The following is a 13,629-nucleotide window of genomic DNA, read 5'->3' on the forward strand; positions in this document are numbered from 1 at the left end:
AATCAATATACTGTGATATGCTAGAATATGTTATTCCTTTTCTACATGTTAGATTGGAAGGAAAAATAAGTGTATTTAGCTACTAATTTAGAAATAAGGATATTCTTTTCCACTTGTGTAAAGGTATAATGACCTACTAAAGTTAAGTTGATCCATCTAAATTTGTCTGGTGAATTTGTTATCAGTAGAAGTGAATTTTTAGCTATATTCATTTATAGTTCCATGTCATTCACTATACCATTTTCTTGAAAATATTGATTGCTAAAAAAAGAAAAAGAAAATATCAAGATAATGATAACAAAAATCAATAGAATGTATACACTATTTCAGCAACTAGAGCAATTGGGGGATGAAATGAACAGTTAATATGTATAGTGAGTTGCCTAACACAAGCAGATGGATAACCATCTGTCAAAAATATTATAAGAAGAATTCCATTATGCAGTGATTTAATGGACAACAGAAATCTAGGGATCTAGTGTCACATCTAGTCTTACACCTTAAAATATTTGTGTAGGATCAAATACTTTGAAATTGAAGAAAAGGAGGATAAATAAGGGAGAGTTTCTGTTGGTGGATTGAATATACTTGTGTGTTTATGAATTCAAATGTATAAAATTATACATTTTTATATGTGTTTGTGTATAAAATATATTTTATACTTATCAATATATATGCTACATTTACCCACATACCCATATGTGCATGGGTATATAATATAAATATATACTGTATATATGTATATGTGCAATACTACATATTGATATACATTTGTATATAATATTACCTAATTATATGTAAGATATATGTATACCTACATGGCATATATATGAGTATATATATTTATATATATGGATATATATAAAACTCTACAAATACATGTATGTGTAGTTGTATACATATAAACACGAAAAGAAACAGGCTTGAGTTGCAGGTTCCTATAACAATGGTTACCATCCAGGAATGTATAACTTAAGAAATTTTAACAAGTATGTGAGGGCAGTAGATTAAATATTCAGGTTCCTGTGAGGCAGCAATTTAGAACTGAGATTCTACTTATACTTGAAAACTTGAGAGATACTCAGTATGAAATATTAAACTAAGCAAAGTTTTCCATATCATTTTAAATCGAAAATTTAAAGTATTAATCTCTGGGTTCTGCATGGAAACATTTTCTCTCAGAAGCAAAAGAAATCAAAATTTGCATTTCATCTAAAATATGAACTGCTTCATAGTTTAGAAATTTTAATTCAAAGTGACCTTGAAGATATCAATGGAGATCTGAACAAAGAAGACTGAAAAAGGAACACCCTTCTTCATGGTGCTGTTCCTCTATCTAATTCAATGGGAGACCTCAGAGTAAAAGCACAACCTGTTAAATAAGCTTGCAATTATTGATGGCAGCTACACAATTTGGGTATCCTCCACTCATCAAGACGACCTGACTGCAGAAAGGAGCTACCTACTCTGGATCTCCTCTCCACTGAGAACTGGACACTCTTTGGAATGACTTGCCTGCAGAAAGAAGCTACTCAGTTTGGGTCTTCTCTCCACTGACAGCTGGATACTTTTGGGTCACCTTCCTGTGGATAGGAGCTACCCACTCTGGGTCTCCTCTCTGGTGAGAGCTGCACTCATCAGGACTACCTGCCTGTAGAAAGCAGCTACCCAGTCTGGTCTCCTCTCTGCTGAGGGCTGCACTCATCAGGACTACCCACTTGCAGAAAGGAGCTACCTACTCTGATTTCCTCTCTGCTGAGGGCTGGACACTCACTGGGACAACCTGCCTGCAGATAGGATCTACGCACTCTGGGTCTTCTCTCTGCTGAGGGCTGCACTTCTCAGGACTACCTGCCTGTGCAAAGTAGCTACCCATTCTGTATCTCCTCTCTGCTGAGAGTTGGATACTCACTGGAATAACCTGCCTGTGGAAAGGAGCTATCTACTTTGGGTCTTCCAATTGGAGGGTAGGCAAGGTGAAGAGGAGGTTTATTGAGTGAAAAACACTCCAAAATAAAATAAAATAAAATAAAATATTGAGTGAAAGAACACTCAATAAATCTCCTCTTCACCTCACCCACCCTCTAGTTGTCCATATACCTCATTCATCCTGGATGCAGAACAGGAACCTGGGACCTGCCAAATGATGGGTCTGAAAGAGATATAACACAAACAGCTAAAACATCCCACTTTCCACTCACTATGTTTTGGGTGATGAAAAGGAGATAAGAGCTGTTGCCCTTTGGGGATTCCATACCTAGGGACTCCCTGAGCCAGGGTTGTGACACCCTCTTTAGGGCTTTGTGGTTTCTGGCTTCTCCAAGATTCTAGCCCACCATTCCATTCCCCTCATTCAGACATGGGTGAACACAGTGGAAGCCACATGCACTGCCTCCAATCTAGGTGCAGGCTTGCATGGAGCCAGCACCTATCCCAGTGCGTGGAGCTGACTGCCCTTCCACAGTAGCCGGTATGCCAGGCTGTGCTCAGTGACTGATCCCCATGCTTACTTACTCATGTATCCCTGTCTGCTCCATGCCTGGCTCACCCATGGCAGGATCTGGGATGGTAGCATGAGAGGAGTTCAGCCTGCCAGGCTGAGTCACAGAAATGAGACCAGCAGGCCTGAGCGAAACATGGGCAAAGGTGCCATCAGTCGCAGAGGTTTCCATCTAGAAAATAAACACCCTAAGGATCCTGAGACATTATTAACTATTAAACACCCAAATAGTTTAACCACCAGAAGCAATTTTATCTCTTATTATATGTCGAGTAAGATAAATGCAAAGAATTTTGTATTATCAAACATGAATAGATATTATTCACATTTATTCATTACAATTTAGGGAAAGTATTTCTAAAATAAGCTAGTGGAAACCAAAAGAAGATGCAACAAATACATTCTATTTTTTAAAATATAAATATATTGGAAAATAACACATGAGTGAGATGATATCTCATATTTTCAGTTCGCATTTCCCTGATGATTAATGATGTTTGCCATTTGTTTGTCTTTTGTGAAATATCTGTTCAGATCGACTACCCACTTTAAAATTGGATTATTTGTGCCTTTTTGCTGTTGAGCTGTTTGGATTTCTCATATATTCTGTTATTAATGCCTTGTCAGATGAATAGTTTGCAAATATTTTCTCTCATTCTGTAGGTGGTTTCTCTGTTGATTTCATGAAGGCAGTGAGTAGAATAGTGGTTACTAGAAGCTGGGAAGGGACTTGGGGTCAGCGGCAGATGAAGAGAAGGTAGTTACTGGATACAAAAATATAGTCAAAAATAATAAGTTCTAGTTTTTGACAGCACAGCAGGGTGACAATTAACAATAATTTCTTGTATATTTCAAAATGGCTAGAGTAGAAGATTTGAAATGTTCACAGCAGAAAATAATGATAAACATTTGCGTTAATGGATATCTCAATTACATTGATTTGATCATTATACATTGTGTGCATTCATTCAAATATCACATGTACCTCATAAGTATATATAACTATTAGGTATCAGTAGAAAAATAACAGAAAAATAGTATATAACCAGAAAGAAGATTATCAATATTAAAGCAGTTTCTTTTATTATTTAGGAGTAAGATAAGACTACTCATTAACTTCAAACTTTTCCAAGGCAGTTATGCGTGCTACGATATTACAATATTTAAAAAACCTATTTAATTTTTTGGAAAACTACAAAATAATGTGTAGTAATTAAATCAAAGTAATTGAGATATGTATTAAGGATACTTCATAATAAGAACTTTAAAATACAAATCAAAAAAGGAAGTAAAAGTATGTATACTTTACATGTAAACAAACAAACATTAAAGCACAGTAAATATAAAACACACACAAAAGTAATTGTTTAAAAATAATAACTTCAAATATAAAAATAACACCTACTTTTGCTTCCAATTATGATGAAGTAGCTTGAAGTAATCCAACTCTCCTACTGAGAAAAATTACACGAACCAGATTTTAAAAGTTTAAATCCACTTTAAAAAATAAGAGCACTCTGGAGAAGCCAGGACTGGCAGAGAGAGAAATTGAGCCAGAGAATTCACAGAGTAATGAGTCGATATTCTGCAGCCACTTTTTCCATTCTGTATAGGACAAGAAGCTGTGAATCAGAGCTTCATGGAGGGAGAGGAAGATTGCTCAAGAAGAAAGGCATTGAGCTGTTTTGGTGGCCTTCTTCTTTCAGAAAGACAAAATTATAGACTTTGAAGAATATGGGTTCAATAAGAAGATTGAGAAGAACTGAGCCTGACACACATGGCTTATTTTTAACACATCTTTTATTAAATTCTCAAAATTCATGGACAGAAGATTAAAAGTTTAAATAACCACATACAAAAAGAACAAAAATGGAGTAACCCATGACAAAGGAAAAAAGAGTAAAAGAAAAATGAGAGGAAAAAAAGGCAAGTGGAATGAACAAAATATTGGACCAGTAACACATTACAAAGTACAATTGTGCAAGAAATATAAAAGCTTAAAAATTTTTGAAATCAGAATCAACATAGGTGGAAATAAGTCAATGCCACTTGAAAAAATATCCAGATGATTCTATGTTACTGTAAATTTATAAAGCCATTTTACAAAAACAATGATTCTCAGACACGAGTGGCTTCAGAGTCACTTGGAGAGCAGTTAAAACACAGGTTTTTTGGCCCAATCCCAACCCCTGAGTTTCTAATTCATTCATTAAGTCTGGAATGAAGCTAAGGAATTTATATTTCTAACTTGCTTTTTGTAGTGGTGTCATTTTAACAATATTGATTCTACACATCCATGAGCATGAAATGTGTTTGCATTTGTGTCTTTTATAATTTTTTCAGTATGGTTTTATAGTTTTCCTTATAGAGGTCTTTCATTTCCTAGATTAGGTATGCTCCTATATTTTATTTTATTTTGCAGCTATTGTACAAGGAGTGGAGTTCTTGATTTGATTCTCAGCTTGATTTCTGTCGTTGTATATCAGTGCTACTGATTTGTGTATATTCATTTCATATCCTGAAACTTTACTGAATTTGTGTATAAGTTCTAGGAACTTTTTGGGTGAATCCTTAGTGTTTTCTAGGTATACAATTACATAATCAGTGCACAGCAACAGTTTGATTTCCATTTTACCAATTTGGGTGCCCTTTATTTCTTTCTCTTGTCTGATTGCTCTGGCTAGAAATTCCAGTATTATGTTGAATAGAAGTGGTAAAAGTGGGCATCCTTGTCTTGTTCCAGTTCTCAGGGGGAATCTTTCAACTTTTCCTGATTCAGTGTAATGTTGGCTATGAGATTGTCATAGATGGTTTTTATTACCTTAAGATATAACTTTTCTATGCTGATTTTGCTGAGGGTTTTAATCATAAAAGGATGCTGGATTTTGTCAAATTATTTTTCTGCATATATTGAGATGACCATGTGATTTTTGTTTTTAATTCTGTTTATGTGGTGTATGTATTGACTTGTGTATATTAAACCATCCCTGCATCCCTTATATGAATCCCACTTGATCATAGTGGATTATCTTTTCGTTATGTTGTTGGATTTGGTTAGCTAGTATTTTGTTGAGGATTTTTGCATCAATATTCATGGAGGATACTGGTAACATCATCATTCCTCACAGAACTAGAGAAAAGAATTATAAAACTTATATGGAACCAAAAAACAGCCCTCATAGCCAAAGCCAGACTAAACAAAAAGAACAAATCTGAAGGTATCACATTACCTGACTTCAAACTATACTACAAGATTATAGTCACCAAAACAGCATGGTACTGTCATAAAAGGAGGCACATAGGCCAATGAAACATAATAGAAACCCCATAAATAAAGCCAAATACTTACAGCTAACTGATTTTTGACAAAGCAAATGAAAACAGGAAAGAACACCCTATTCAACAAATGGTGTTGGGATAATTTTCAAGCCACATGTAGAAGAATGAAACTTAATCCTCATCTTTCACCTTATACAAAAATCAGGACAAGATGGATCAAGGACTTAAATCTAAGACTTGAAGCTATAAAAATTTTAGAAGACAACATCAGAAAAATCCTTCTTGACATTGGCTTAGGCAAAGACTTCATGACCAAGAACTCAAAAACTAATGCAACAGAAAGAAAGATAAATAGCTGGGACTTAATTAAACAAAGCTTCTGTACAGCAATAATAATAATAATAATAATAATAATAATAATAATAATCAGCAGAGTAAACAACCTTCAGAGTGGGAGAAACTCTTCACCGATATTCATCTAAGAAATAACTAATATCCAGGACCTACCAGAAACTCAAACAAATCAGTACAGCGGGGGAAAAAAAGACCAAAGCCAAAACAAAACAAAAAACCATCTCACCAAAAAGTGACCTAAGGAAAAGTGACCTAAGGATATGAACAGACAATTCTCAAAAGAAGATACACAAATGGCCAACAAACATATGACAAAAATACTCAACACCACTAATTATCAGTAAAATGTAAATAAAAACCACAATGCAATACCACTGTATTAGTCCACTCTTGTGCTGCTACAAAGAACTGCTGAAGACTGGGTAATTTATGGTGTGTGTGTGTGTGTGTGTGTGTGTGTGTGTGTGTGTGTGTGTTTACAGCATGGAATACTACTCAGCCATAAAAATTCAGAGAATAATTGCATTTGCAGTAACCTTGATGGAATTGGAGACCACTATTCTAAGTGAAATGACTCAGGAATGAAAAACCAAACACCATATGACCTCACTTATAAGTGGGAGCTAAGCGAAGATGCAAAGACATAGAAATAATACAATGGACTTTGGGGACTTCAAGGGAAGGGTGGGAGGGGGGTTAGGGATAAAAAATCTACACATTGGGTAAAGTGTATATTGCTTGGGTAAAGAATGCACCAAAATGTCAGAAATAATTACTTTTGTTTTATCCACGTCCAAATCAATGGTCCATGATTTGTAAGTACCATCATTTCTTTTACAAATGTTAGGAATTGCATCAGAATCTCTATGAGAATGTGCTGCTCAAATGCCCCTATACATTAGGTTTTTCTCCTTCCCTTCCTTTACTCATGTCAATACATGATTATCAAAGCAAAATTTTTAAACATAAAAATTATTCAAATTCTGTGAATACCATTTCTGTATGTAGGATACAATTAATTAAATGCAATTAAACAATTATGGAGCATTTAACATTCACTGATCACCAAAAATGTGGCTGAGTATATGATAAATGGGGGGAAAAAAGACAAAGGAAAAAGAAAAGAATAAGTAGTGTCTTTTTTTTTTTTAATATTGGTGGATCTAAAAAGTCAGCAAGCATGCCTCAGAATATCTTGTCAAAACACAGATGCTTGAGACCCAGGGCTTAGGTGTTTCGGTTGGCCTGGGAGCAGTATACTTATGCTGAAGATGCTGGCCTGGAGACACACTGGGTAATCGTTGTGTTAGACAAATGTCTGTATTCCTGATAAACTTTTGTTCATGTAATACAGTATAAACTTTGAATGTCAAAATTCTCACTTTCCTTCCACTTTTATATCTGCATTGCCTATAATCATGCCAAATAAAATTGTTCACTTAACTGAAGTGATAAAGAAGTGTAAGCATGCTTTCTGGGAGGAAGTGTTCAGCATTTCCTTAGTGCATCATCTGCAACTATTTAAAATTATTAAGAATGCTATGTATAGGCTATATGTTGTCAGATATAGTGTGTGTGTGTGTGTGTGTGTGTGTGTGTGTGTTTCTGTGTGTTTGTTTGCAAGAAATAAACACATGCTAAAAGTAGTTCTTTTAAATCCTTTTGAATTATACACACAAAAACATGCAAAATCATATGTACACAGCTCGATAAAGTTTCAGAAACTATGCACACACATTATAACTAGTGTCAGATCGAGAAAGAGCATTACTAGCACCCTGAGAAAATTCCTTGTGACTCTTTCCATTGTATCCCCTCTAAGAATAGCCTTGATTCTTACTTCTAACATATTAATGAAATAGATCTATTTCTATATGTAAATAAGTAGAAATAAATAGAATTATATTGATGTAATTTGTATGGCTGCTGCCTTATTGATTTACTGTTTTTGTTGGTTTTGCTGTTGTTGTTGCAACACATCTTGTGATGTGTTGGTGGTAGTTTTATTTTGTTTTGTTTCTTATGTTGTATTTTGTAAATCTACCACAAGGGGCCAGGCACTGTGACTCATGCCTGTAATCCCAGCACTTTGGGAGGCTGAGGCAGGTGGATCACGAGGTCAAGAGATCAAGACCATCCTGGTCAACATGGTGAAACCCCGTCTCTACTAAAAGTACAAAAAATTAGCTGGGTACGGTGGTGTGTGCCTGTTGTAATCCCAGCTACTCAGGAGGCTGAGGCAGGAGAATTGCCTGAACCCAGAAGGCGGAGGTTGCGGTGAGCCGTGATCGCGCTATTGCACTCCAGCCTGGGTAACAAGAGCGAAACTCCATCCCAAAAAAAAAAAAAAAATCTACCACAAGATATTATTTTACTCATGAACAGTTGAGTAGTTTCCAATGTTTTGCAAGTGCTATTATGGAAATAATTATTCATAATTTTTGGTACACATTTGTATGGATTTGCTTAGGTATATGCATAAAAATTCAATTGCTAGATAATAGGGAATATGTGTGTTCAGCTTTAATAAATGCTACCAAACAATTTTCAGGAGGGATTTTAACAATTTACACTCTCATCAGCATTGCATCTGGATTCTGGCTGCTTCAAATCCTTGCCAAGATGCATTGTTAGTTCATTTGTATTGATTTGCTTTGTTTGTTTTGCTTCAGGCATTCTAGTTGTTTTATATAAAGTTTAGCATACTTCACTTGTTATGCAATGTTCATAGTAGATATCCTCTTTTCTCTTATTTATTTATACAATTGACTTTTGTAACACAAAAAGTATCTCTACTTACTCTGTTTGCTTTTCTTTCTAAATTTCATCTTGTGAAATAGAAATATTTACAGTGTACATTATCATTATTGTTGTTTTCCTTTTGTCTTACCATTGTTTGGGAATTTGTTGAGAAAGTCTTGCCTAATCCAAGATTATAAGCTATTTAGCTAGTTTTTTTCTAGAAGATCATTTAACTTTACATTTAGATCCATAATCCATTTATAGTTCTTTGGGATTTTGTCTTAGTATAGCCGCTATTCTGATTCTAGCCTATTATAAGAATCTGCAAATGTTCCATGGAGAAAGTACCTTAAAATTGTCAGCTCCTATCTCTGCTTTTAAAAATTTTAGGCTCATTTGTTCTTCTTTCCGTAGGACTTCAACATCTTTAAATTAGTGATTTGAGGTTTAGATACAACTTTTCTAATTGTTCCTATAGGAGTTTGTCAACTGCAATTGCTCTGGCCTACAAATTTCTTCAACTTCCATGGAAAGTTAAGTCCCACAGGCTGCTACTTTTTAAAAAGAAATGTCCTATACTTGCTAAAATTATAAAAAGGATGTGAATAAAAAACATTTCTATCTATGGGAATGGTATTTACATCATTCAGTATTAAGACAAAGATAGTGGAACTTTTATATTTCTGAGTATTCTGATTTTTATCACAGGTTAAGCTAGCAATCAACCACTTCAAGATATTCTTTTGCAAACACTAAACAAAGAATTATAAATAATATAGCCATATACACATTAATGCAAATTATAGATCTTATAGGCACATAACTGAATTTTCTGTGTTATCTTAAAAAATAATTGCCATTGCTAACATGACTGTTTTTTCTGGGGGTAATTTTTAAAAGCCTCAAGAGACAAAACTATGAATTTTTAGTGGTTAAGGAAATCCTATAATTTTCATCTTAATATCTTCTCTTCTTGATTTAATGTAACTGGTTAAAAATTAGAACAAGTAGATATCATGTTTTAAAGGTAGGTATATGAATACAAAAGGAAATACATGTGTTCCATTACCCTTGTTCACCTATGATGCCAATTTTATTAGTTTTAAAATAGGTCTCAGTGTATACTTTAAATTATAATATTTTTATTTCATACTATTTTCATAATATGTAATAAAAATATATTTTATAATATGTAATAAAATACTAAGTTTAGTATATGGTACTCATGGATACCTAGGCTTTTGTATTTAATCTAAACAAATGTTGATATAAATACTTTTTTCTAAAGAATCCTTAGAGTATAGCTTTTTTTAGGCTCATGATATTTTAAAAATTAATTTTTTGGAAAAAGGAGTTATTGAATTTTTCCTGTTTTAAAGCTTTGTGGTACATTTTTAAAGTCAAAATATATCCTTAATTGAGCCATAGTTGAAAGGAAGACTTTGTAAGCTAAATTACCTGAGACTCAGTATTTCTTTTTTTCTCTCTCTCTAAATTAGTGTTTGGCCAGCATTTAAAAACAATTATTCAACTACAAAAGCAGCAATAAAAATTTTGCTTTATTTATTTATTTAAAAAGGAGCATTGCATAAAAATGAAAAGGTCCGGGGCACAGTGGCTCACGCTGGTAATCTCAGCACTTTGGGAGGCTGAGATGGGTGGGTCACCTGAGGTGAGAAGTTTGAGACCAGTCTGACCAACAGGGAGAAACCGTATCTCTACTAAAAATACAAAATTAGCACATGCCTGTAATCTCAGCTACTCGGGAGGCTGAGGCAGGAGAATTGCACTCCAGCCTGGACAACAAGAATGAAACTCCCATCTCAAAAAAAAAAAGTTCCTAAATTCTCTAAAGTCATTACACTGATTGTTAAAGGTTTAATATTAGTTTTATGTACTTATAGTTTCCTCTCCAAAAGTTAGGGGAACAGCCTTAATTTGGGGTGTTTTAATATTTCATAATTTTCTTTTAAATTTTCTTAAGCACTGACATTTATTTAAGAGGAAATTAAGAGTAAATTCTGAACGATGCACTGATTTTTAAAAATTATTCATGATAAAGATTAATAATGCAAAGTTATTCCACCATTTATACAAAATGAGGACAAGTCTATATTTCTAGGATCAAGTGTATCTGAAAAATTATGAGAAAAAAATTATTCAATTCTCTATTTTATTATAGGTACCAGAAAATAAGGTATGTAATTTTCTGTAATCCTATCGACTCAGATATTTATTGTTTTCCTCCAAAATATTATCTTGTTCTTCAAAAATCACATTATTCAATACTTTTTTAGTATTAAAAGAGTAGCCACTGTCCAGAGGAAAGTGACAGATATTCCATCTCTCAGTATGATAATTTACACTATGAGAATAGAAATGAACTGCAAATGTTTAAATGTGAACTTGAGCATATTAAGTTTTACAATGCTTAAGGTACACACAATGAATTAATAAATGATCTTGAATTGTTATGCAAAAATCTTGTAAGTGGGAATATTTTTTGGAAGTGATTATATATTAATGTGCAGCATAAATCTATACATATATGACAGGAGAACTTTACCCCATTATGGAAGTGATGTAATTCAGCAGTTTTCTTTATTGTTGTTTAAAGAAAACATTTAAATAGTTGTTACCATAAGGTATGTGTAATAAATTCCTAACTCAATCTAGCATAATCAAAAATGAAGGACACCTGAAAAGCCTTGCTTTCACAGTAAAGAAAAGTAGTGGCATGACTAAAAGCTCATTTTATTTACTACTTCATGTTATATATGAAGTGCATTAGATTTTAAAACTCTAATATTCTGGAACTTTCTTCTGGAACTTAGTCTACATCTCTCTTGCTTTTTTGATTAAAAGTTAGTGCTTGAATTTGAACATCTAAATCACCTATTTGATGACTAGTTATACTGTTTCCTAAAAGATATGTTTGTTTTTAGCTTTAATTATTTTCTACTAAACCAGTTTCCTTTTTTGCTTTAAGTTCCATTGAAATTACATTTAAATTAGAAAACTACAATATTAAAGATTTTAGTACTTTTTGAAAATATTTAGGTAGAAATATAAAGTGATATGGTCTTGTGAGAGAGAGGATGAATGTGTACTCTACTGTGTTCAAACTACCTCCTGCAAAATGTTTAATAACCAAATAAATTTACTTAAAATTCTCAAAAAATATAAACCTACTTTATGTTAACAAAATAATAAATAATTATGGAAGATTTGTATGAGGAATTAGGAAAATGTATAATAGTCAAACCAGAAGCTTGAGAAATAAGATGAAATTAAATTGCTCGGTCACTTTCTTGTTCCACAATTATTCATGAAGATAGTTTCCATGTGACTTGAAAATTCTTAAGAGTTTCAATGAAATATCATACATATATTTTATAAAATAGAATTGGAAAAGTTAGACTCATATCATATATATATATATATATATATGATAGTCCACTGAAACTCTATGTATGTGTATGTGTGTGTATAAATATGTCACATATATATAAGATGTGTGTGTGTGTGCGTGTGTGTGTGTGTGTATAAAACTTTAAGGCACCATAACCCAGTGACATAGTGCTTCTTTGCCTGTCATTTTATGGAAAAGTGTGGCTTTCTCCAGTTTAGATTTGGTTGATACTTTATGTTTTTGGCTTCATTTTAACTATTTATGTTAAAAGCAATGTTTTTCTCTCTTTTTATTTAAGCCAGTAGAAGGCATTGGTTAGTGGTGTCTACTAAATATTAGGTGTCCTTAAACTCTCTATTGTCCTCTTACTTTGAACACAAGAAACAAAGCGTAAAACAAGGTTGAAGGACAAACAACTGCTTTGACCCTACTTGTGACTTCCTCTGCTTTGACTCTTGAAGAAAGAATTTCATTACAGATTGTGGAACAGTCCTGCTTTTGTGCTTGTTTACCATCAAAAGATGTGAAATTGGAGGACACTTTATATGATCACCTTGCTTATGGACAAAATCAGTGCCCAGAAAATTTCTCAAATTCTTACCAAACAAATAGAGTCAGTGTGTTCTTTCCATCACTTGTAGTCACTCTTTTTCCAATGGCAGATGAAATCCATTAGAGGGTTGTGAAGTCAAATTAGCAAACCACAAGACATTATTATTAATAATAATTTTAAGAAATAGAATTATAAAAGCTAGAATAAGAAATTTGGACTGTTTGCTTTCAACTCTTGGACAGCTAGAATAAGTATCTTATTACCCTTATCTGACTTAATGGCTACAGTTATTTTTTCTTATACTTTAGACCCTAGATTGAATATATGTTTAAAGTTTGGTATTAAGTGTCACCATTGTGAAATAAGAGAAAATTATACTGCTAAATGTTGTGAACAAAAGACAGCAGAGACTCTAATAAGTGAAAATGATCTATGGTAAGTTTCCTAACATATATTTTTATCTGACATCTAAGTCCTTCTTCATAAATTCTCCTATGCTGAAGAATGTAGCCTTGAACAAGATTACACATATTCCTGGGCCTTCTACGTCCAATGACTGGTTAACAAAGCAGTATTAAGTTCCACTGGCATTGTCCTAGTTGCCACAACTTTGGAGATACATTTCAACTCCTTTTAGAATCAATTCCTCCATTGGAAATACATCCCAATTAACTTGCCTCATGCTCAATTCTGCTTCCTCAGAAACACTTCCCAATAAAAGTCTTTTACTGAGATCTTTGAGTCTGGTTTCCAGACAACTATAATATAATAGTTATTTTTATCTCCACT

Source organism: Callithrix jacchus, chromosome 17 (assembly GCF_049354715.1).
Source record: "Callithrix jacchus isolate 240 chromosome 17, calJac240_pri, whole genome shotgun sequence".
Taxonomy (NCBI): Eukaryota; Metazoa; Chordata; class Mammalia; order Primates; family Cebidae; genus Callithrix; species Callithrix jacchus.